Here is a 23147-nt window from a genome sequence, read left to right on the forward strand (position 1 = left end):
CTGAACTTAATTCCTCCCGCTTTCCCAGTGTCTTCTTAGTATACTATCCAGGCAGGAGCTGTTAACTGGCAACTTCAAGGTTCCTGATCTCCCTTCTTATGGTTCTTCATCCTTCAACCTGACTTGGACTGGACAACCCTTCAAATAAAGACTTCCTTCAAACAGAGCATTGACTTCTGACAGCTCTTCATATAGATAACTATCCTCTGTAATATGGCTACCCTAGGCCACATCCATTTGCAATTTAGCAAATTCAGAATTGTTATAAAAAGTCAGGCTGGGAATGGGGAGTTTGTGCTGCCTCAACCAGGTAGAAATTGCGAAGACCACCAACTTAGAGAAATCTTAGAATGATGAGCTACAAAGGTTTGTAACTTGTAGGGTGGGTGGAGCTGAGGAAGATTCTAGAAGCCTCACAAGCTACATCATAGGTGCCAACTCCCTGGGAATCTGGATGTCTGAGCACCCACAAATTTTGGTGCCAGGGCCATGCAGGCTGTATGGCACCCATGGCCCCAGGCACCCATGGTCGCAGGCTGGCACTCCTGAGCTACATGCCTAGGCTTTACCTTCTCTGCTTTGCAGTCTTCCTTGTCTGATTTGATCTGAAGAAACTTACTTCAAGATGGGACTTCTGTGGACTTCATCTCTTGCCTTCCACCACAAAGGTTGCAAAAGATGGAGAGCAAAGGCCATTGAAATGCATAGAGAACTGTTGTGGCTAGAATGTGGGGTCCAGGGACTTCATTGTTATACTGGCTGGAGCTGCCAGGAGTTGTAGCCTGAAACATCCGGAGGGCACCAGGTTGGCAGCGGCTAGAAATCTCTTATCATAGGTGTCAGGGAACTGCCATCGGAGCCAGAGGGAGAGGGAGGGCTCCAGAGGGATTCCGGAGAGCGTCCCGGGAGGGAAAGAAGCAGCCCATCTTCTGGGGAAGGAATTCAGCGTAGCACCAGTGGAGAAGGGGGGCAGATGGGGGAATCGGCGAGGTGGCTCCATGACTCCTCCCCGGAGACCAGCGGGGAGAGCATGGGTCCTCCACTGCCCACACCCTCCCTGCGCAGAAGGCTTCCGCGCAGGGAGAGTAGGTGGCAACTAGGCGTCAAAGAGCTTCTTTGCTGGAAGAAGTTCAAGAAACGCCCACTGACGGATTCTGCCAGCGATTGGGACAGCCGCGGGTGAGTGGCTGTCCAGACAGAAAGGGTTCACCCAGGTAACCCAGCCAGGTGTGGCGTCGATTTACACACAAGCAACCCCTAGAACCATTACAATAGGTATGGGGAACCCATGGACTCTAAACTCCAACTAGTCCCAGCCAGCATGGCCAACAGCAAGGGACAATGGGAGCTGTAGCTTGGCAACATGTGGAGGATGCAAATCTGTTTTATCACAAAGTAACAGCCCTAGAAGGTCCCACATGACAATCTACCGCATACGTTTTGAGATATGTATCACAGCTCATTAAAACACCATTCTGGAACCTCAAAGAGTTCTGCATAATTTCTATCAGCCTTTCAGTGATTTGTGAGCTGACAAAGCAAAAGCATCATTGCGAGGAAGATCCTCCCATGGACTGGATTTAGACATTAAACTTTGATTATAATAATTACCTCCTTTTATGGCACAGGCTAGTTTTATTTCTCAAACATCATCAATGGCTGGCTGTATAGTGTGGGAGAAAGGGGCAGTTGATTTGAAATTTCTTGTCTTCCTTTCCTGGAGATCCTCCCTCTGAAACAGCATTGAATCTTTACCAATGTGATTGGCAGTGTCATTCTTCAGATGTCCATCTATACTCAATGCAAATTTGGCCTCGAGAATTTGGAAACTGAATTCTTAATATTGCTATTTGCCTACTACTACTACATGGGTGGCACTGTGGGTTAAACCACAGAGCCTAGGACTTGCCGATCAGAAGGTTGGTGGTTCGAATCCCCGCGACGGGGTGAGCTCCTGTTGCTCGGTCCCTGCTCCTGCCAACCTAGCAGTTTGAAAGCACATCAAAATGCAAGTAGATAAATAGTTACCACTCTGGCGGGAAGGTAAACGGCGTTTCTATGCGCTGCTCTGGTTCGCCAGAAGTGGCTTACTCATGCCGGCCACATGACCCGGAAGCTGTACACCGGCTTCCTCGGCCAATAAAGCAAGATGAGCGCCACAGCCCAAGAGTCGGCCATGAGTGGACCTAATGGTCAGGGGTCCCTTTACCTTTACTACTCCCATACTAGGAAGAGGAGTTGGTGCTAGGGGGGATATTTGATATCAGGAGAAGAGGTCCTCTGTTGCTGCCTTTGGGGCTAGGTGCCAGTTTTGAAAAGGCAACAAAGGTTCTTGGATCAAGGCCAGAAAATATTCACAGACAAATGTAGGCTCAAAAGAGCAGCTGAGGGAGTTCCAAGCCTACCGTAATAACAGTGTTGGATGATACCTCACATGCCACAATAGTGGGATCGTGTTAGGAGGCAAGGATAGGAAGTTGTGTGGTGTTTTGAAGAAGTTGGAAGAGTTTTATTAAATATGTCAGGTGTTTTGTACACTGAAAAATGTCATGGAAATACTTAGCAACAACTATAGCGAGTAGAAATAATTTGTGAATTGAACCTGTTACTGCCTGTCATTCAGTACTGGGCACCAAAGACTGTGTGCCCTTTCAGAATTTAGCTTTTTTACCCTTGGGTGCTGAACATGTTTGAATAGCCCAGAACACTGTAGCACTAGAGGCTCTCAAAAGTGTGGGATCTGGTTGACTCTCTCCCACTGAACCCTGGCTTCCACATTTTAAGTACTTCACATACATTGTCAAATTATACACTGACACTTAGTCTTCTTAGTGAATGCAATTACTTCTAAAAGGAGTTGGATGGCTACAAAAATACCCATCTTTTGTTTATTCAGGGGACAGCTTGCAACTTTGGTATAGGGAGGAGAGTTGTTCCTCTTTGTAGGTTCAGTCACATTCCTGAGGGACGACCTCTAGCAGAGAGAGAACTGTGTAGCCTTGGTGCCCGTTTACTTGTGGGCCGACATTGCTAACAAGGGAGCCAATTAGTAACTGTTGTGACAGTTTGTGCAATATTGACAGCTGTTAGCTGCAGTCGAGTTCTGAGTTGTTCTGCTGCCATATTTACTAGGGAATATGATTATGATGAGGAGGAGACAGTGTATATACCTTCTGTGAGCCATTATTTAACATAACAAAAACACCTATGAATTTCCAATTGCTTGCTTTTTCATTCTTTTCACGACTCAATAAAATGGTAAAAGCATTCACCTGATTTCCAGCATCTATTTCTTTGTATACCAGCTCTACAAAGTAATTGAAGATGCAGCTAGAAGGATGACACGTACCTATTAATCAGACTCGGCAGACACTGTAGGCTTTGTATTGTTGATCAAATGGGTGCTAATGTGTGAAGATTTTTTTAAAAAAACTTTTGGAAAAAAGAAGATCTGAAAGCATTAATAGTTAGCTATTGAAGCTTATATGAAACGAGACAATCAATGTCAGCATTAAGTCTAACCCATTTGGCACTGTTTGTTAGCGACACAGAGACTTGTCCTTAGATTGCTTTCAAAATCCTTTTTTGTTCTGTTTTTTTGCAACAGTGAAAGTGTAGCTTTCATTCACAAGCTGGAACAATGGAATGAATTTTTTAAAAGGTAGGTTTGGATCTAGCATGCGACACTTTAATTATCACCTGGGTCAACTTCAGAGCTGAAGCACAAGTTTTCATTCTTTTGAGACTCGTGAAACTTTCAAGTTCCAGGTTTTGGTGTCAGTTTTGACTTCAAAATTAAACATTAAGCTTTTCGTATTAAAATTGGACATCCAGATTCAACTCTCTAGATTGGCTAGATGGATAAAGGGAATTCACTAAATTCTGTGGCAAGTCATCTATCAGATCTGGACAAATGAGACTGATCTCCTATATCAGCTGCCCAAGAGCTAACACTACACACCATAAACCTTTATTGGGGGGAAAAAGTTAGAAACAGTTTCAAAATTCACATTTTGTGGCACAACTCTCCAACCATATAATGTGTACAAAAATGCTTATTTTAGTAAAAAGTGAATATAAATTGTGCATATTAGTGAAAATGCACAAAAATGCACTCTATTGGGGAAAATTACTTGTAAAAGTGTACTAGGCAGAAATATGTAGAAAAATGTGTACATTTGGAGAAATGTGCAGGAAATGCATACAACTTTTCATGCAGACTTTAAAAAATGTTTGTCGAACTGAAAATTGGAAAAATGAGAAACTAGGGGGGAAAACCTTAGCTGTTCTTCAAAGTTCTCCCTTCCCTGAAGCTTGTGGTGCAAATCTTCAGCTAAAGAAAGTAAATATAAATGCATCTATAAAAAAGACATTATTATTATTTTATTATTTTATTTATAAATTATGTCAGGTGCTTTATCTTGCCCAGGGCAAACCAAAGTGACTTACAAACAAACAAATAGACAATAGACAAAAAAAAAATCCTTGCACAAATGTGTATATCAGAATTGAATACAGAAATTGGTACATTTGGAGAAAAGTGTACTAAAATGCTGGTTTATATTTTTATTTTCAAGCAAGCTAATTTCTTGTCTCAAGTGATAAAGGCTCAGGTAGTTGGGTGGAGATGAGCAAGAGAAGGCTGAATAAAGTCACCTGGGGCTGTTTCTGAAGGCTGCATATTCCTTGTCTTGTTCTTAAAGGTATGGCTCTATTATCCCAAGTAGGTATTAGCAGATTACTCTCGAAATTTGAAACTAACTTTCCCCATCTGAAATAAGCTGCTGAAATGAAGAAAAGTAACCTGGAGTGGACTTTTGTGTGAAAGGACTGTGAGTTTAGCTCGGTTCTGAGACTGAAAACCAGTTCCTAAGCTCATATGGTGCTCAAAAGCACACTGTTCTTCAATTTTAACTGTATGTCTTGCATTCCTGGCTCTGGCTGGTAGAGCTTGGGGGTCCTCGTAAAAAAGCAAGGAACTCAGATCTAAGACAAGCTTGCCGTGTTCTCAACCCTGTCTTAGTATTTGTTTCAGATAAACTCCCAGGAAGGTTCTTGGATTGGTGGGTCTTCCTCCTTCGAATTCATGCACAGTTCTGCTCTGAATGTTTGAGACGGCAGTTATTTTTATTATGCTGATAAAAACTACATAGTAAAAATAAAATGGGGATCATAAAAGAGGACATTTTGAAAAGCGGGAAAATAGCATTGCAGAGTCCCCACCATCTTTGACATTTAATTAAAATTTATACCATTATACGTTACTTAATATCTAAGCACAGAGGGAAAATTGATGCAACTTACATGCACAGCTTTCCCCCCACATGCATCATATAAGGAATAGCATTGTTCCCAAGCCTAAAAAACTGGAGCTGCTACCATAATTCAAAACAAGAACGGTATGTTCTAGTTCATAGAATCATAGAGTTGGATGGAACTGTTGGGTTTTCTTGGTATTAATGTGGCCAATGGTGCTACTCAGAGGTGTGTGTTTGTAATTATAACTTGCATGGCAGCACATCTGTGAGCTCTTGACAATTCAGCACACCTGTGGTATCTTAACAATTTAACTAATTAGCAGGGGGAGTTTACCTGCTGCACTGAATGCAGCAATGCGATAGGGTAATTGGTTATTTTGAAAACTGTATTTAAGTTGATCAAGTGGTGTAGTGTGTACTATTATAGGAATACTGTTAAGGAATGCTGTTGAGTATTGGTGAGGAATGGTGGTGAGAAGCGGTGTTTTGCAGCTGTTTGATTATTATTTAAAAATGAAGATAAGCAACGATATTGTGGGCAAGTTTTTATTCCATTGCCCCAGTTGCTGCGCAAACTCAGTTGGCGCAGATGGCCAACAGGAACTCCAAGGGTCATCTAGTCCAACCTCTTGCCCTGCAGGAATCACAGCTGAAGAATCCTTGACAGATGGCCAACCAACTTCTGTTTAAAAACCTCAAATGAAGGAGTGTCCACCATCTTCCAAATTAGCCAGTTCCACCAGCAAACAGATCTTACCATCAGAAAGTTCTTTCTAATGTTCAGTCAGAATCTCCTTTCCTGTAATTTGAACCCAACGGTTTGGGTTGGGTTCTGGAGCCAATGGATTCCATCTGAATGATATTTTTTCAGGAAACATACATAACTTTAGTGAAAGCGGAACTGGATGAAATTTGTAAGCAGCAATGCCTCTGAATCCTGCCAGATTTCAGAAGGATATCTGCATTAGTTTTCTTGCAGGATAGTTGCTGTTGCAGTTTTGGGGTGAGTGAAACAGGAAGAACTTAATCTCCCCATGTGTTTTGTGGACAACTGACATGGGGGGAGCACCCCTGGGTTGGAAACCTGCTAAATTGCATAGAAATCTTTTCAGTGGCTTTTGTGCTATGTACCTTTCAAGATGATTTAGGAGAGGGAGGAGGCCCACAGCTCAGTAACCCACCCCTCAAAAGCCTCCTTTTGAGGGACGCGGGTGGTGCTGTGGGTAAAAGCCTCAGCGCCTAGGGCTTACCTATCGAAAGGTCGGCGGTTCGAATCCCTGCGGCGGGGTGCGCTCCCGTTGCTCGGTCCCAGCACCTGCCAACCTAGCAGTTTGAAAGCACCCCCAGGTGCAAGTAGATAAATAGGGACCGCTTACTGGCGGGAAGGTAAACAGCGTTTCCGTGTGCTGCGCTGGCTCGCCAGATGCAGCTTTGTCATGCTGGCCATGTGACCCGGAAGTGTCTCCGGACAGCGCTGGCCCCTGGCCTCTTAAGTGAGATGGGCGCACAACCCCAGAGTCTGTCAAGACTGGCCCGTATGGGCAGGGGTACCTTTACCTTTACCTTTAAAAGCCTCCTGGGCAAGGGGCAGCAGTGTGTTGAATTCTGGGGAAAGAGGAGGAAATGATTTGCTCTCGCTACTCTCTCCCTCAAAGCACTGGCATTCAGAAGCCCATGTAAAATCATATTATCTGCTTACAAGCTGGACCTGTCAGTCACCCCCCCAATGATCCTGGTGTTGTCCTTATGCTACAGATCTATGTTTCAATTTCATCAACACTGAGGCATCATGAAGTACTTTAGGAGTCTCTGCTTTGACTTCTGCAGATCCTGCTTCACCTTTCGCAAGGGCCCCACTACCATCGGCAACCTCATTTCATCTTCAGATTTGGGATTTGTCCAAATACCATGCGTACTCTTTGAATAAACATTTCACCTATCTCTCCTGTGAAGAAAGTTGCCAAGTGCACGATTATCTCTCCAGGACGAGGTCTTTAATTTTGCTATATGCTGAAAAGAACACCAGCTCTTACACAGTGCCTTGACCAACTGTGAATGGTGGCCTGGCATTTTTACAGGATCAAGGTCATCAGCATACTAATGTAATGTCATCCAATTCATATTCATACTAGTGAACTGTCTATGTGGTCAAGGAAGTAATTTAATTTCTCAAATTGTAGTAGCAAAAGGTCGTAGGCTTGGCTTGTCCTTTGAAATAGATAAATATGTAAATAGTGACATGTGATGCAACCATATTGTATTTCTGCAGTGGAATATTCTAATCCTTTGATCTTTATAAAACGCTAAACAGAATGTGGTTGATGAGGAAAGTCGTAACACTGCATTAATCCTTTATGTAAAATAATTCCACTCCCATCTGCCTGTGTTCCAAATTGCTTGCCACAGCATCCTCGCCAGCTGTTTGGGGGTTCTTTGTGTCTTCAGCTACTTAGCTTTCATTTCTTTCTTTTTTTCAGTGTGACCAGTAAACAACTTAAACCCAGTTCCCACACTCACTTTGACCACAGTTTGATGTTCCTTTTTTCCTCAAGGTGTCATGGCACATTCTACAAAGATGACCTTTATGAAGAAAAATCGCTGCCAGTGTGGCAGTTCCTTTTCATAGATAACCCTAAATCTCTGGTTTAGGAAGAAAACATCAGAACCTAAGAAGGTTATTGCTGGATCAGGCTGAAAGCCCAATAGTCCAGCATCCTGTTCTGACAGTGGCTAGCCACACACAAGAGCCCTTTGCCTACTTCACTCCCCTAAATTCCACCTTAGGTCATTCTAGACCAGTGTTCTGCTACCCTTTTCTGTTTAATAGTTGCAGGAATGAAGAACCTTTTGTCTGTAGACAGCCAACTGCCCTCAAGGGTAATCTGTCAGAGACTGCATGCCAGTCGTGGGCAAGGCCAGAACCCAAAATGAGCATAGCTTACAGAATTACATAGTTCACTTGACTCTTCTTTCTTTGTGCCATTGCCCGAGGACCACATAAAATTAAGCCATGGGCTGCATGTGGCCTCTGGGCCTCATGTTCCCCAATACTGCTTTATGGATCCAGGGAGATGTTTTACATCCCATACCTTCTGAATTCAAGTTTAATTGGGAGACTTTCTCAACACAATTCTGGAACTGGAGCCCACACAGTTTGCTGTAACTTTCAGTTCATTTTCATATTTATTTCCTCTCAATATGGATGTGCCCATTGCTAAAACATTATGGACAAAAATCTTGATGCGGTTGTACAGCCAGTCCCATCAAGGTGTGTGTGTGTGTGTGTGTGTGTGTGTGTGTGTGTGTGTGTCAGAGTGCACATGTATCAGGAGGTGGGAAGATACACACACACACACACAAATTCAGGAATGGGGAAAACAAACAAACAGAGTGATGGAGAATTGCTAATCCATCAGTTCCATTTTGGAAACAAAACAGATAATTCATCTAGGAAGAAGTTCAGCTGAGCAGAATTTCAGAAGTAGCCCTAGCAAGAAGCAGTGGGTTGTGCACAATCTGAACATCGTAATGGGTCTATGACAGTTCACTACAGGATGTGGTGATGACCACCATCTAGGACAGCTTCAAAAGGGATTAGACAAAGCCACAGGTTAAGGCTATCAATGGCTACCACCTCTAGGATCAGAGGTAACATGCCTCTGAATGCCAGGGAATGACTATTGCCCTCATGTTATTTTTGTGGGCTTCTCAGAGGTATCTGGTTGGCCATTGTGGGACACAGGAGGCTGGCATAGATAGGCCCTTCAACTTACCCAGCAGGGCTCTTTTTATGTCCTATTACGTCTTGTCCTATTATGTCTTGTTGCCAGACATTGCCTAATAGTGTGCTGGTTATGATGAAGCAACTTCTTTTCAGCCATACATCAAATAAGGTAGTTGTCAGGCTGCTGGCAGCAGCTCCCGGCTGGTTGCCCAGGAACGTACAAAGACAAGGGAATGTTTCTTACCATCATCCCCCCCCCCCCCCAGTATTTAGAGAGAGAGGCTATAGAACCCAACTTCTTGGATAATGGCGTTGTCCCAAGTGAATCTCCACACACCTTGTCTCTCCCTCATTTGTCATTATCAGCGTCTCTCCTATGGGTTCTACTACGTGCCCTCTGTCTTTGAGTTCTTTGCTCCCCTACTTTCAAGGGTCGCTGGGTTCTGGGAGAGGAGGGGTCTGGAATGCTTTCTAAAGACACTGTGTTCATCAGCTGTTACCCTCCCTGGTGCTTCCTTCTCCTCCTCTCCCATTATTTCCCAACTTTCCCCCTCATCTGTCTCTGAGCTGTGACCATCCTCAAACTCCTGTTGTAATTCTAAACTGTCTTCCTCTTCCTCCTCCCTGAAGGGTCAAGCTGGGGAGGCGGTCTCCACCATTCCTCCTCTGCCCAGTCCCCAACTGTAGTGGACATACTGTCTATGAAGGACGTTTTCTGAGCAGCTATAGGCAATTATTTCAAGATTGAAGAAAACCACACTGTTCATTGAATATCTTGGTTTCTGTTGGACCTTTATTGAGGAATCTCGAAACTGCAGTGGATTATTATTAAGATGGTCACTGCTTGGACTGAAACAAGCCTAGGTGTATTAAAAAGGAGCAGCATCTGAAATTTACCTTCTTAGCTCCAGCAGTTATTCCGCTGAATTCAAAGTGTAATCCTTAAATGATGTAATTGAATAGTACAAATGGCTACGAGACAGATCAACTTTTTGAAAAGGGGATGGGGGAAGCTTTCAACTCAGATGACTATCACGATTCCCACGGCAGCATACTAGGTGGGGGATTTCATGAAATCTGATGTCTGCTGAGCTTGCGCAATCTATAAAAAGCCCACTCTCAGCAACGTTAAGCTTATTGTAATCACAATTGGTTTATGAATTGGACTTTGGCGGTAAATGAGAAGAAAAAGCTGCAGGGGCCACACCTTGACTTGTGCGAAAGTAACTCAATCATCGGAAATATGTTTCCATTTTCTTCTGAAAATGCTCATTTCGAGATGCATTTGCTCAGTTTGAACATTGTACGTACACAGAGCTACTGTGATAAGGAAAAGAATGGGGAAGACAGCCTCTCCTTTTGCAAGCTCACATATGTGCCTTTCAGAGGTACTGGGCTAGAGAGAATATTGTACTGCTATCTTATTAAATCCTTATGACTTGGCTTTGAAAACTGCTTAAGAACAGACGAAGCTGTCTTCTATAAAGTTAGACCACGGATCCATCTCACTCAGTAGTGTCTGCACTGACTGACAGCAGCTCTCCAGGGTTTCAGACTGGGAATCTTAGCCAACCATACCTGGAGGTGCCAGAGACTGATTCTGGGAAATCAGATGCTTTTGATTAGCCCAAAAAGGCTAAGTCAGCACAAATAGTCAGCCTCTGTGGCTGAGTATCGCATCCCTTAAATACAGGGAACCCTATTGATAAGAGTTTAATCATGATAGCTAAATGGTATTTCCATGTTCAGAAGCAGTGTGTCTCTTAAAAGCAGACGCAGGGCATGGAAGGCCCAATTTGTAGGCCTAAAGCCTGGATTGGGGTAGAAGTTTCCTACTTCCATACATTAAAACAAAACAAAATGAAAAAGCTAGCACCAAGCTCTCAAAAATTGCATGTGAAATGTTCATACTTCAAAGTCCAACTTCATCCTAGGAACCGCAGAAATTTCCTTCAGAGGCCAAAAAAGTGGCAATTTACGTAGCATAACCCATTCATAGAACTTGACCCTCTTCTACAGGACAGCTCTGTAATACGCAGCGCAATTCAAATGCTGGCATTTTACCTCAAATGCTTCCATTTCATCTTCTTAAAATATTGCTTCTGACACAAAGTTACATACTGTTCAGGATGAATATGTTTCAATATAACTAATGGAGACTTGCAGGATTTATTAGAAGTGGGGGGAAGTTTCCTCTTCTGTGCTTATTTCACTGGATAGTTAACTATCCCTTGGCCCTTGCATCATATTTTCTATTAGCTGTAAGTGAATCCATGCAGTAATTGAGTTGCAGTTCCCCATATAATCTGAGGAATACTTTCAGAGGATCTCAAAACCATCAGCAGTGCTGAAATTGGCCCTTTTGCAGTAGCAGATCTCAGAACAGGGCTTTCTAGAAAAATAAAATGGCAGCCACTCTGATCCTCTTCCCCCTCAAAGAATTTCACTGCCTCCCTCAAATATTTCTGAAACCAAATGGCTGAATTGAACAATGGATGGATGGTGGCTAACGGACTGAGGTTGAATCCTGAGAAGACAGAAGTACTGTTTTGCAGGGACAGGGGGCAGGCGGGTGTGGAGGACTCCCTGGTCCTGAATGAGGTAGCTGTGACTCTGAATGACCAGGTGTGCAGCCTGGGAGTCATTTTGGACTCACAGCTGTCCATGGAGGTGCAGGTCAATTCTGTGTCCAGGGCAGCTGTCTACCAGCTCCATCTGGTACACAGGCTGAGACCCTGCCTACCTGCAGACTGTCTCACCAGAGTGGTGCCATGCTCTGGTTATCTCCCGCTTGAACTACTGCAATGTGTTCTACATGGGGTAACTCGGACATTACAACTAATCCAGAATGCGGCAGCTAGACTAGTGACCGTGAGTGGCACCCACGACCATATAACACCGGTCCTGAAAGACCTACATTGTCTCCCAGCATGTTTCTGAGCACAATTCAAAGTGTTGGTGCTGACCTTTAAAGCCCCAAATGGCCTTGTCCCAGTATATCTGGAGGAGAGTCTCCACCCCCATTGTTCAGCCCAGACACTGAGGTCCAGCGCCGAGGGCCTTCTGGTGGTTCCCTCCCTGCGAGAAGTGAGGTTACAGGGAACCAGGCAGAGGGTCTTCTTAGTAGTAGAAGGGGTTCACTGTGGAACACCCTCCCACCAGATGTCAAGGAAATAAATGACACTCTGATTTTTAGAAGACATCTGAAGGCAGCTCTGTATTGAGAATTTTTTTATGTCTGATGTTTTACAATTTTTATATTTGCTGCAAGCTGCCCAGAGTGGCTGGGGAAACCTAGCCAGATGGGTGGGGTATAAATAATAAAAGTATTATTATTATTATTATTATTATTATTATTATTATTATTATTATTATTTATTAATGTGGTGGGGCACTACTACTCACTGGACATCCAGCCACTCACAGCACTGCTGCTTATGAGAACGCAGAAGGGGGCAAGGAGACAAAGAGGTCAGTGTAATGCAAACATGTTGGCAAGCATGCTGACTTGACTCTACCAGCGCATCTACACCACTCTGCCCTCATCACGATCACGCCTCTTCCTCTCTCTTTCTCAGTAAGCTACAGCAACACAACCAACTAGAGGTCAGGAGACAGATGGTGCTACTGCCATTTTGGGGGGTTTTTTTTAGGGGATGGAATTATTTTAGAAGGAAGAGAATCAGAGCGGCTGCCATTTTGTTTCCCCCAGAAAACTCTTCTCTGGGGAAATGCAAAACGAGTGTTGCCAGGAAAAAAATCAGTGCTTCCTTTGCTGCTCACTGGCGGGCCACCATTATAATGAACTGCAGTTGAGTATCTATAAAGAAACATATATTTTATAAAGAGTGGGTGGATCATTCTTCCAGTAGCTCATTTATTTGAGAAGTGCAGCGTTAAATAGTCCTTGAAAGAAAACATAGTGGTTGAAGCAGCTTTGTTAAAAATAGAAAAATTGCAATGTGCTGTTCCATCCAACCCTATTTTTAATCCTGAACTGCAAGGGTTTATTTTTCCCCTGTTTCGTTTGTGTGTGTTTTTAAAAAAATGAAAACTGTGTTACAGGAACTAAAGATGTTTTATTCAAAGATGTAAATGGCTTCTAAAACCTACTAGTTCCCCTGTTTATACTGATAGCTCTTTCTTGCTTCCTGTAGCCCCATTTTGGATCCTATACTATTGCCACTCACCCCGAGTTCACTGTTATTATATACTACTAGTCTTCAGGGCCTTTGCCTGGCTAGAATGTGTCCTGGAACTATGATCATGCCTGGCGCTTGCCTGAAGAGAGGGTGGAGAGTTGTGTGGTGTGGGTATATAAAAACCTCTGACTTTTGCAGGGTTAGAGAACGTAACTGTCAGGGAACTGCCATCTGAGGAGCAGGAGGTGAAAGGGCTCACAGAGGGTGAGAGAGACCATTCAGCTGAGGAGGGAACCAGCAGGGGGAGAAGTGGAGTTCCAAGGGAAAGTGAGTCGGAGGGAGGGCTCAGAGACACTTCAAGCGAGAACAGTGGGGAGGTTTCAGGACCTCCCATAGGGACACCTACTCCTCGCCGGAAACTGTCACGGCCGAGAGTCCAGGAGACGCGTTTCCGTTAAGGAGCTTTTATGCTGGAAGAAGTTCCGTAAATGCCCACTGTCCGATTCAACGAGCGACTGATGGAGCCATGCTTAAGGAGCTCCGTCACAGACAGAGGTTTGTGGACTTAGCCAAACTCTGAGGGACTAGGATTTTATGCACAAGCAGCTCACCATCCCATCACAGCAATCGGACAGTCCCTGAAAGCAGCTTGTGCAGAGAGGCATCATGAGCAACCCAGCCGGAGCCGGGGGAGCAGGAGGAGCTGGAGAGGGTCCAAGCCTGGAAGAAAGGTACAGGGTGTTGGAAGTCCAGCTAGCGCTGCAAACGGCGAGGCTAGAGGAAAGGAGGGCGCAGGATGCAGAAAAGGCAAAAGGCGCTACACTAGCAAGAAAGATGCCAGGATTGGTGCAGAAGTTTGGGGGGGACCCCAGGAACTATCAAGCCTTTAGGACAGAGATGCAGTATGCTCTCGAGCTGCAGTTTGACGACTTTACCGACGAGGCATCGCGAGTGGCGTTTGTGATTGGCCATCTCGAAGGGGGGGCGAGAGACTGGGTTAGACCCCTGATGGCAGGGAATAGTGAAATGCTGAAGGACACGAGGAAGTTTTTTCGCGCCATGGATTTGATGTTTTCCAGCGAGATTGAACAGGGACTGGTGCGCAGACAATTGATGGCTTGTAAACAGGGTAACCGATCGGTTCGTGAGTACTGGACTGAGTTTACAATGTTGATACATAAATTGGGGTGGGACCTATCGGCGGAACCCATTCAAATGCTTTTTGAAGAGGGGCTTTCTTCGGCGGTGAAAGACGAACTTTCCCGGGCGCCCAGGGCGGAGTCTATGGACCAGCTGACCAAATCAGCGCTGACCATTGGAGCGCGCCAGGAGGCAAGAGCCTTGGAGAAGTGGGAGGGGAAAGGAGAGCGTTGGAGGGATTTCCGCATTCCAGAGATTCCGGAGCCAAATTTCCCGCCAGGAGAGCCGATGGAAGTTGGAACAGCGTGCGCGCGCGCAGTTTCAAATCCCAGTGAAGGGAGGAAGAAGGAGGGAAAGAGCACCAAGAAATGTTATCTCTGCCAGCAGCCAGGTCACTTTGCCAGAGTCTGCCCGCAAAGAAAGGAATGGCAAGGGATGGCGGGAGCTGTTGGGGGGAAGGAGGAGGGAGTCCAGGAGCCAGTAAAAGCCAACGCCTGGCTGCCACCGTCAGGGCACTGCAGCCAGGCCAAGGAGCAGTAAAAGTGCCCACTCCGGAACCTCCAAGGGCAGCCCTGGTAATAGAGGTGTTGCTAGAGCTGGCAAACGGATACCCACTAAAGACAAAGGCGCTGTTGGACTCAGGCAGCTCCTGTAATTTTATGAGTAAGGAGTTTGCAGCTGAACACCAGATACAGATACTCCCTTTAAGCAACCCCCTGCAGGTGACCACGATCGATGGGAGGGAGCTGTTGGGAGGAGAAGTTAGCCTACAGACCGTCCCAATGGTTATGAGGGTGGCCAGGCACACCGAAAGGATAGCGTTCAATGTGGCCACCCTGGGAGGGGCTCCCGTTATTTTGGGAATGAGCTGGCTAGCGTTGCATGATCCGCTGGTGGGCTGGCATCAGAGAGTGGTTTCCTTTGGGTCAGCACATTGCCTGGAACACTGCAGAGAGGGAAAGGTGCCAGAAGGGGCAAAAGCCTTTCTAGCAGGGACGGAAGTGGCGGACAAAGGGAAGGTGCCCAAACAATACGCTGACCTGAGCAAGGTCTTCAGCGAAAGGGAAGCAGATAAACTACCACCGCATAGAGCCTTTGACTGCCAAATTAACCTGGTCCCTGGGGCCCAGCTCCCCGTGGGCAAGCTGTACGCCATCTCAGACAGGGAAATGCAGGAGTTAAGGGAGTTTATTGATAAAAACCTGAAGAGGGGCTTCATCAGAGAGTCCAGAGCGGTGGGGGGGAGCCCAGTGTTTTTTGTGGACAAAAAAAACACGGATAAACCCAGGCTTGTAGTGGACTACCGGGCCCTAAATGCAGTGTCAGAACCAGTGACTTTCCCCATGCCCAGAATTGATGACATTTTGACCAGGGTGAGGAAGGGAAAGATATTCACGAAACTGGACCTGAGAGGGGCATACAACCTGATACGAATAAGGAAAGGGGATGAATGGAAAACCACCATGTTCACCCCTTTGGGGGCTTTTGAATATTTAGTTATGCCATTCGGATTACAATCAGGCTCCGCATGTTTTCAATCGTTCATGAACCATGTCCTGGGACCTCTGCTCTACAAGAATTGCGTGGCCTTCCTCGATGACGTGCTGATATATTCAGAGAATGAGGAGCAGCATGTAAAGGATGTCAGGGAAGTGCTGAGCCAACTGCAAGCAAACCAGCTGTGGGTGAAATTGGAGAAGTGTCAGTTTCACACCAAGGAGGTGGAATTCCTGGGGTACCGCTTATCAGACAAGGGATTAGCCATGGATCCAGGCAAGGTCCAGGCGGTGCTGGAATGGAAGACACCGAAAACGAAAAAGGATGTGCAAAGGTTCTTAGGGTTTGGGAACTTTTACCGTAAATTCATCAAGAACTTTGCCCACTTAACGGCTCCCATCACGGACTGTCTAAGCAGCAAGAAGAAATTCGTTTGGACGGCGGAGGCGGAGCAAGCATTTGAGGAATTGAAAAGGGGATTCGCTTCGGAAGAACAGCTCCTGCATGTGGATTTACAAAAACCCATGAGAGTGGAAACTGATGCCTCAGACCGGGCGGTGGGGGCGGTGCTGCTTCAGCCGGGGAGCAATAAGTCGGAATGGAGAACGTGTGCCTTCTTTTCGCGTAAGCTGAACAAATCCGAGAGGAACTACACCGTATATGACCGAGAACTACTCGCCATTCACGAAGCGTTCCGGAGATGGAGACATTTACTAATTGGCGCACAGCATAAGGTGCAAGTGTGTACGGACCACAAGAATTTGGAGTATTGGAGAACGGCACGAGTGCTCAACCAACGACAAGTGAGGTGGGCCCAGGAGTTCTCCAAATTCCATTTTGAAATTTGCTATGTGCCAGGTCCAGAAAACATCAGAGCGGACGCTCTCTCACGCAAACCTGAATATTTGGAGGGGGAGGGAGCACCTGAAGAGAGACATATTATCCCAGAGGACCACTGGGTGTGTGGGGCGGCCTGGGTGGGGCAAAGGGAACTGGTAGAGGGAACGGTAAATGATGAATACGCCCAGAATAAGCTCAGAGGTTTAAGGAGAGAGGGAGAAGACCCCGGAGGTTTTGAAGAAAGAAACGGGGCATTGTATTACAAAGGGGCACTATATATACCCGAAGGGGAATTGAGGGGGAGAGTACTCAAACAGCTGCACGACAACCCCACAGTGGGGCATTTTGGGCAACACAAGACCATGTGGTTGGTGACCAGGGAGTTTTGGTGGCCCAAGGTGAGGGAGGATGTACGGGAGTATGTGAGAGGGTGTGACCAATGCCAGAGAGCCAAAGGAGAAAGGCGGGCGCCAGCGGGGTTATTAGAACCGTTACCCACACCAGAACGACCGTGGGAGGCGGTATCGATAGATTTTATGACTGATCTGCCTAAATCCCAGGGGAAAACCGCCATACTAGTCGTAGTAGACCTGTTAACTAAGATGGGTCACCTTGTAGCTTGCTCACATGCAGTCACGGCGGAAGAGACAGCGAAATTGTTTGTAGAACATATTTTTAGGCTGCATGGCGCCCCCTTGAGGGTGGTCTCCGACAGAGGGAAACAGTTCACGTCCAGATTCTGGAGGAAACTTATGAGCTTGTTGCACGTAGAGGTCAACTTTTCGACTGCCAGGCACCCTGAGACCAATGGGCAGGCGGAGAGGGCAAACGGTATCCTCCAACAATACCTGAGGTGTTATGTCAATGACAGAGAGAACGATTGGGTCGAAAAGTTGGCGCTAGCGGAATTTGCTTACAATAATGCGGAGAATGTGTCCACCGGGATGAGCCCCTTTTTGGCTAATTATGGGTGCCACCCCAGGGCGTTTCCAGGGGGAGGAGGGGAGAGATGGAGTGTCCCGGCCGCTGAACATTTTGTAGAAGAAATGGAAGCGATCCATCGTCAACTCCAACTCAACTTAGAAAGGGCCAAAGAAGAATATAAGAGGCAGGCAGACAAGAGCAGAAGGGAAGGTGAAACCATTAGGGTGGGGAGTCAGGTCTGGCTATCAACCCAAGGGTTGCCGTTCAAGGGGGGTTGCAAGAAATTGAGACCCAAAAGATTGGGACCATTTGAGGTCATCCAACAGGTCAACCCAGTGGCTTTCAGACTCCGGTTACCGAACCACATGAAACTGCACCCAGTATTCCACAGGTCATTACTGTCACCATATAGGGGGGAAGGTGAAGGGGTATCCACACGGGGGCCAGTCTTAGAAGAAAGGGAAAGCAGCAACCATGTGGCGGAGATCATCGACTCCAGGTGGAAGGGTAATCAGGTGGAGTATTTGGTCGCGTGGGAAGGGGAACCGGAGTCGGAAAACACCTGGGTGACGGCAGAGGAGGTCAGTGACGAGATCTTGATCGAAACGTTCCACCAAAGGTTCCCCAGGAAACCTCAGCCAGTAGCGAGGTTCCGGAGGGAGTACTTTGGCACCACCGACGATGAGGAGGAACTGGAAGGATTCAGGGAATCGGAGTTGGAAGAAGGAACAGACTCCGATGAGGAGGAGTACTTGGAAACCGGAAACAGCAACAGGTGGAGGGAAGTGTTCGAAACTTCGGAAGATGAGGGAGGTTCTTTCAGGGGTTTTGCTCCCTCGCCTCCCGCAGAGGAGGGGAGGGAAGGGGGTGAAGGGGGCCCTGGAGGGGAGGTGGATGTCAGGGAACTGCCATCTGAGGAGCAGGAGGTGAAAGGGCTCACGGAGGGTGAGAGAGACCATTCAGCCGAGGAGGGAACCAGCAGGGGGAGAAGTGGAGTTCCAAGGGAAAGTGAGTCGGAGGGAGGGCTCAGAGACACTTCAAGCGAGAACAGTGGGGAGGTTTCAGGACCTCCCATAGGGACACCTACTCCTCGCCGGAAACTGTCACGCCGAGAGTCCAGGAGACGTGTTTCCGTTAAGGAGCTTTTATGCTGGAAGAAGTTCCGTAAACGCCCACTGTCCGATTCAACGAGCGACTGATGGAGCCATGCTTAAGGAGCTCCGTCACAGACAGAGGTTTGTGGACTTAGCCAAACTCTGAGGGACTAGGATTTTACGCACAAGCAGCTCACCATCCCATCACAGTAACCTACCACACAAAGCTGACTTTCGCACCTAGTCCCACCCACTGCTGGCACACAGACCCTGGAAGATGGACCAAAAATGACTTCCTGCCTCTGTTCTAAACAGCTGCTCCTTAACCACTTTAGATTCCAGAGCTTGTTATTCTCCCTCATCTCTGCTCCCATTGTAATGTTAACCACACATGGCTCTCTTGTGTGTTTCCATCTCCCTCTCAGTTCCTAGCACGCTGGTGCATTTAGCCTTAGCTATGATACAAACCGCATCTTCATAAGAAACGTGGCTAGATAAAAGAAACCAAGGCTGGGAGCCAATGCGCTCAGCGCCTCCATCGTATCTTGCAGCTTGCAGCTTATCTTCTTTGAGAGCAACTGAGAAGAGACATTTTGGAAGGTGCAAGGAATAAAAACAAGGTACTTCAGTGGATTGCCTTTGCTTTAAGGAGAAGCCAAGGGCAAACTTATTTACCTGAGCTGCACTGAAATTTGGTGATCTAGGGCTGAGCAACACCCTATAGCTTCTTTTCATTTTATTTTATTTTAAAAAGGACAACATTATCACAGCACAACATGGAACATACGGTTGGTTTGCCAGATAAGTGCATAAAGGTTTGTTGTTGTTGTTTCACAAAAAGATTTTATTGGATTTTTACAGTTTTATATTCAATCAAACAACACAATATAACATTTGTCGTATAAAAGAAAAAGAAACCCTCCCTGTGACGTCCCTCAACTTCCCCTTCTGGTTCTTTAAATATTTACTACTTCTGCTTAATTATTATCTTATTTTTATAATCTTACACCTTAATACTCTTATTTTCTTATCAGTTTTATACCAAATTTTCCTTCATGATTACATCTTACAGTCAATTTCATTCCATGTTGTCCTTACTTAACCTTTGATCTTATTTTCTTACTTGTAAGTGTTTAATCAAACCCTGCTTGTGAGTCCATATCTTCACAGTATTTCTGTAAATACAAAATAAAAGGTTCCCAGTCTTTTTTAAATTCTTCATTATCATTATCATTGTCTCTGATTCTTTCCGTCAGTTTCTCCATGTCTACATATTCCATAAGCTTGAGGCCATTCTTCTTTCATTGGTATCTTGTCGTCCTTCCATTTTTGGGTTAGTAGAATCCGAGCCACCGTTGTAGCGTACATAAACAACTTCTTACACTCTCTTGGTAGTTCCTGTCCTATTATACCCCACAGAAAAGCTTCTGGTTTTTTAACAAAGGTTATTTTAAACATCTTCATCAATTCATTATATATTATCTCCCAATAACTTTTAATTACTTTACAATTCCACCACATGTGGTAAAACGTACCTTCTTTCTCTTTACACTTCCAGCACTTATTAGCACCTGTTCTATACATTTTTGCCAGTTTGACAGGAGTTAAATACCATCGGTACATCATTTTCATATAATTCTTTTTCAAAGTTGTGCATGCGGTGAATTTGAAATCAACTTTCTTTAATTTTTCCCAGTGCATAAAGGTTTTGAAGCACTGAAATGCTACGGTCATGCATATCCAGGAGCAGCAGTATAATTAGCATGCATAATTAGTAAAATGGATAACAAAGTGAATGTAATTTATTAACCAGTTGTGAAAATAAAGTTGCCTCGTTTTGTTTGTTTGGAAAGACCGGGCATGTTTTCAGAGTGGTAGATGAAAAATCAGTTGTATAAGTTTCCTGGGAAGTATAATGACAGCATCACTTTCCGTTCTACCCTGGTTTTGTCCCATGCAACACTCTTTCCTTTCCACTGCAGTTCGCCTTCCACCGAAATTTTCAGCATTCATCTCACTGTCGGCTGTGGTGAAATTATGTAATGCACTTAATTATGTCATCATTAAGTTATTCCACCTTGTTCATTTCAGTGCAAAGGGAACACAGTGTAAATGGGGAGAATAGGAACAATCAGTTGTGTATTGTTTGTAGACTGAAAGCAACTACAGCAAATGCCGGTCATATTTCCTGGACCGATTTCCATTCTGGACATAGGACAAAAAGCAAAGATTAGCAATTTACTTTCCCATTTCTGTTTTCATCTGAATTCTCTGACTTCTCTACCTGTAGCATATCAGAGACCCTCCAGGTTTTCCTATTTTTCAGGGACGTCCCTGATTTTGAGAAGCCGTCCTGGTTCCTGATTTGATCCCAGAATTTCCCTCTTTTCCTTAGAATGTCCCTCTTTTCATTGGAGAAATGTTGGAGGGTATGGAGTTATCCAACCCATCTGAAAGTAATCCTGTATAGGGAATTTGTTTTAATGTTTAATTATGTTATTATATATGTTGGAAGCTGTCCAGAGTGGCTGGGGCAACCCAGTAAGATATGTGGGGTATAAATAGTAATATCATTATGGAATGGGACGTCCCTATTTTCATCGGAGAAATGTTGGAGGGTATGCTATCACTGGAAAGCACATTCAGCCACTGAATCCTGGTAACAGAGAAAGATAAACTCAGGAGACACAGCTGCTGCTGCCAGCACTCCCCTCCCCTCCCCTCCACAATAGGTGATGTTGTAGAACAGCAGCCCTAGATGGACCAACAGTTTGACTCAGTTTAAGGCAGTTTTCACAGTAATCTGTCGGGATTTTTTGCATGCAAATGCACGTATCCTATGATAGAATTATTGTTAAATGCAAAGTGAGATTCCCTTCCCATCTGGCAGAAGTTAGGGAGCAAGGAGATGCATCAGAAATAGGACAGAAAGAACTGTAGATAAAAAGCAAAAGTGCTTAGTATAATGCAAACTAAAACCATACAACATGTAATGAGGAAATTCTGCAGTGCTGAAAGTGCAGAAGTACATAAGATTGTCCTTAAGGAGCAGCTCAACTTATTATTATTATTATTATTATTATTATTATTATTATTATTATTAATTGCAGCAGCATAGCGACCATCAATAATTAAAACATCATAACATAAAAACAGCACCATTTTCAAAACATAACTCAAAAACATCACCAGCAGCTTGAAACCATCAACAGCATGTGAATTTATTTATCAAAATTCATATAATGCTAAATTATAGTAAAACCTCCAAGCATGTAACGCCCTGCTCACCTTAGTCCATCAAATGCCTTGAGGAAAAGGAAGAAGGTCATGAGGAGGAGGCACCTGAAGAAGAGTCTCAAATAAGGACCTTAAGTTTTTTGTAAGTTCACATCAGGTATTCGGGTCTTGACCATACTGTATAAGGATTTATAGGTTAAAACCAGCACTTTGAATGGGCTCAGAAGCATATAGGCAGCTGGTACCAGGACTAGTGCTCTGCAATCAAACTGCCAAATCCCATCAGTTGTCTGGCCAGTGGATCACGCAATGGACCATCTGAAGTTTTTGAATCATCTTCAAAGGCAGCACTACTGAGAATAAATCACTGAAGACAAATTATCCCTGCCTATACAGGGGCATCGCTTGGGCACCAGTCAAAGCTGGTAGAAGACACTGCATACCACAGAAGCCATCTGTGCCTCAAGTGACAGTAATTGATCCAGGAGAAGACCCAAGCTTCAGACCTGTTCCTTCAGAGGGGAGTATGGCCTGATCTAGATCAGGCTGACGATAATTCCTTTGGTCAGAGGGATTACCAACAAGCAACAGCTCAGCTTTGTTTCAACTGAGCTTCAGTTTATTGGTCCTCAGCCAGTTTATTGGCCTTCATCCCATACTGTGACCAGGCATTCATTCAGCCCATCCACTGCCTTATCTGCAGAAGATGGAAATAGAGTTGGGTTTTATCAGTAGACTGATAACAAAGCACCCCAAAACTCAGTGGTTTCATGTAGGTATTGAATAGTATGAGGGGCAAGACTGACCCCTGTAAAACTCCACAATGGAGAATTCAATGGTGTGAAAAGTATCCCCTAAGCACCACCTTATGGATAAGAAACATATCATGGCTGATGCATCAACATCTGCCACGGGGGGGGGGGGGGCTGCTAAGAGTTCAAGGAGAATCAGCAAGGTTACACTCCCCCCATCCTTTCCCGGACCCAGGTCATCATATAGGGCGACTAAGACAATTTCTGTGCCAAAGCCAGGGCTGAAACCTGATGGAAATTATTCCAGAAAATGTTTCACCCATGTGTGCCTGGATTTGATCAGAAACCAACCACTTGAGAACCTTGCCAAGGAAGGGGACATTTGCTACCAGTTTAAAATTATTAAGTCTTCAAGGTCTAGAGTACATTTCTTCAAGAATAGTCTTGATGCTGCCTCTTTTAGGGAGCCAAAACCTCACCCATCATTGGTCACTTCCCTCCTCCAACCAGCTTTCATCTACCTGCCTGTAAGTCTTCAT

At 45.1% G+C, this 23147-nt stretch overlaps 1 long non-coding RNA gene across 1 annotated transcript; it reads left to right on the forward strand.

Annotated features, from left to right (window-relative positions):
- The first annotated feature begins 608 nt into the window (after window positions 1-608).
- LOC128420663 (uncharacterized) lies at window positions 609-1481 on the forward strand. The gene is made up of 2 exons (XR_008332076.1): window positions 609-836; window positions 1276-1481. It is a non-coding gene; the product is annotated as an uncharacterized LOC128420663 (long non-coding RNA).
- The last annotated feature ends 21666 nt before the right edge of the window (window positions 1482-23147 follow it).

The sequence above is a fragment of the Podarcis raffonei genome, chromosome 9 (genome assembly GCF_027172205.1).
Source record: "Podarcis raffonei isolate rPodRaf1 chromosome 9, rPodRaf1.pri, whole genome shotgun sequence".
Taxonomy (NCBI): Eukaryota; Metazoa; Chordata; class Lepidosauria; order Squamata; family Lacertidae; genus Podarcis; species Podarcis raffonei.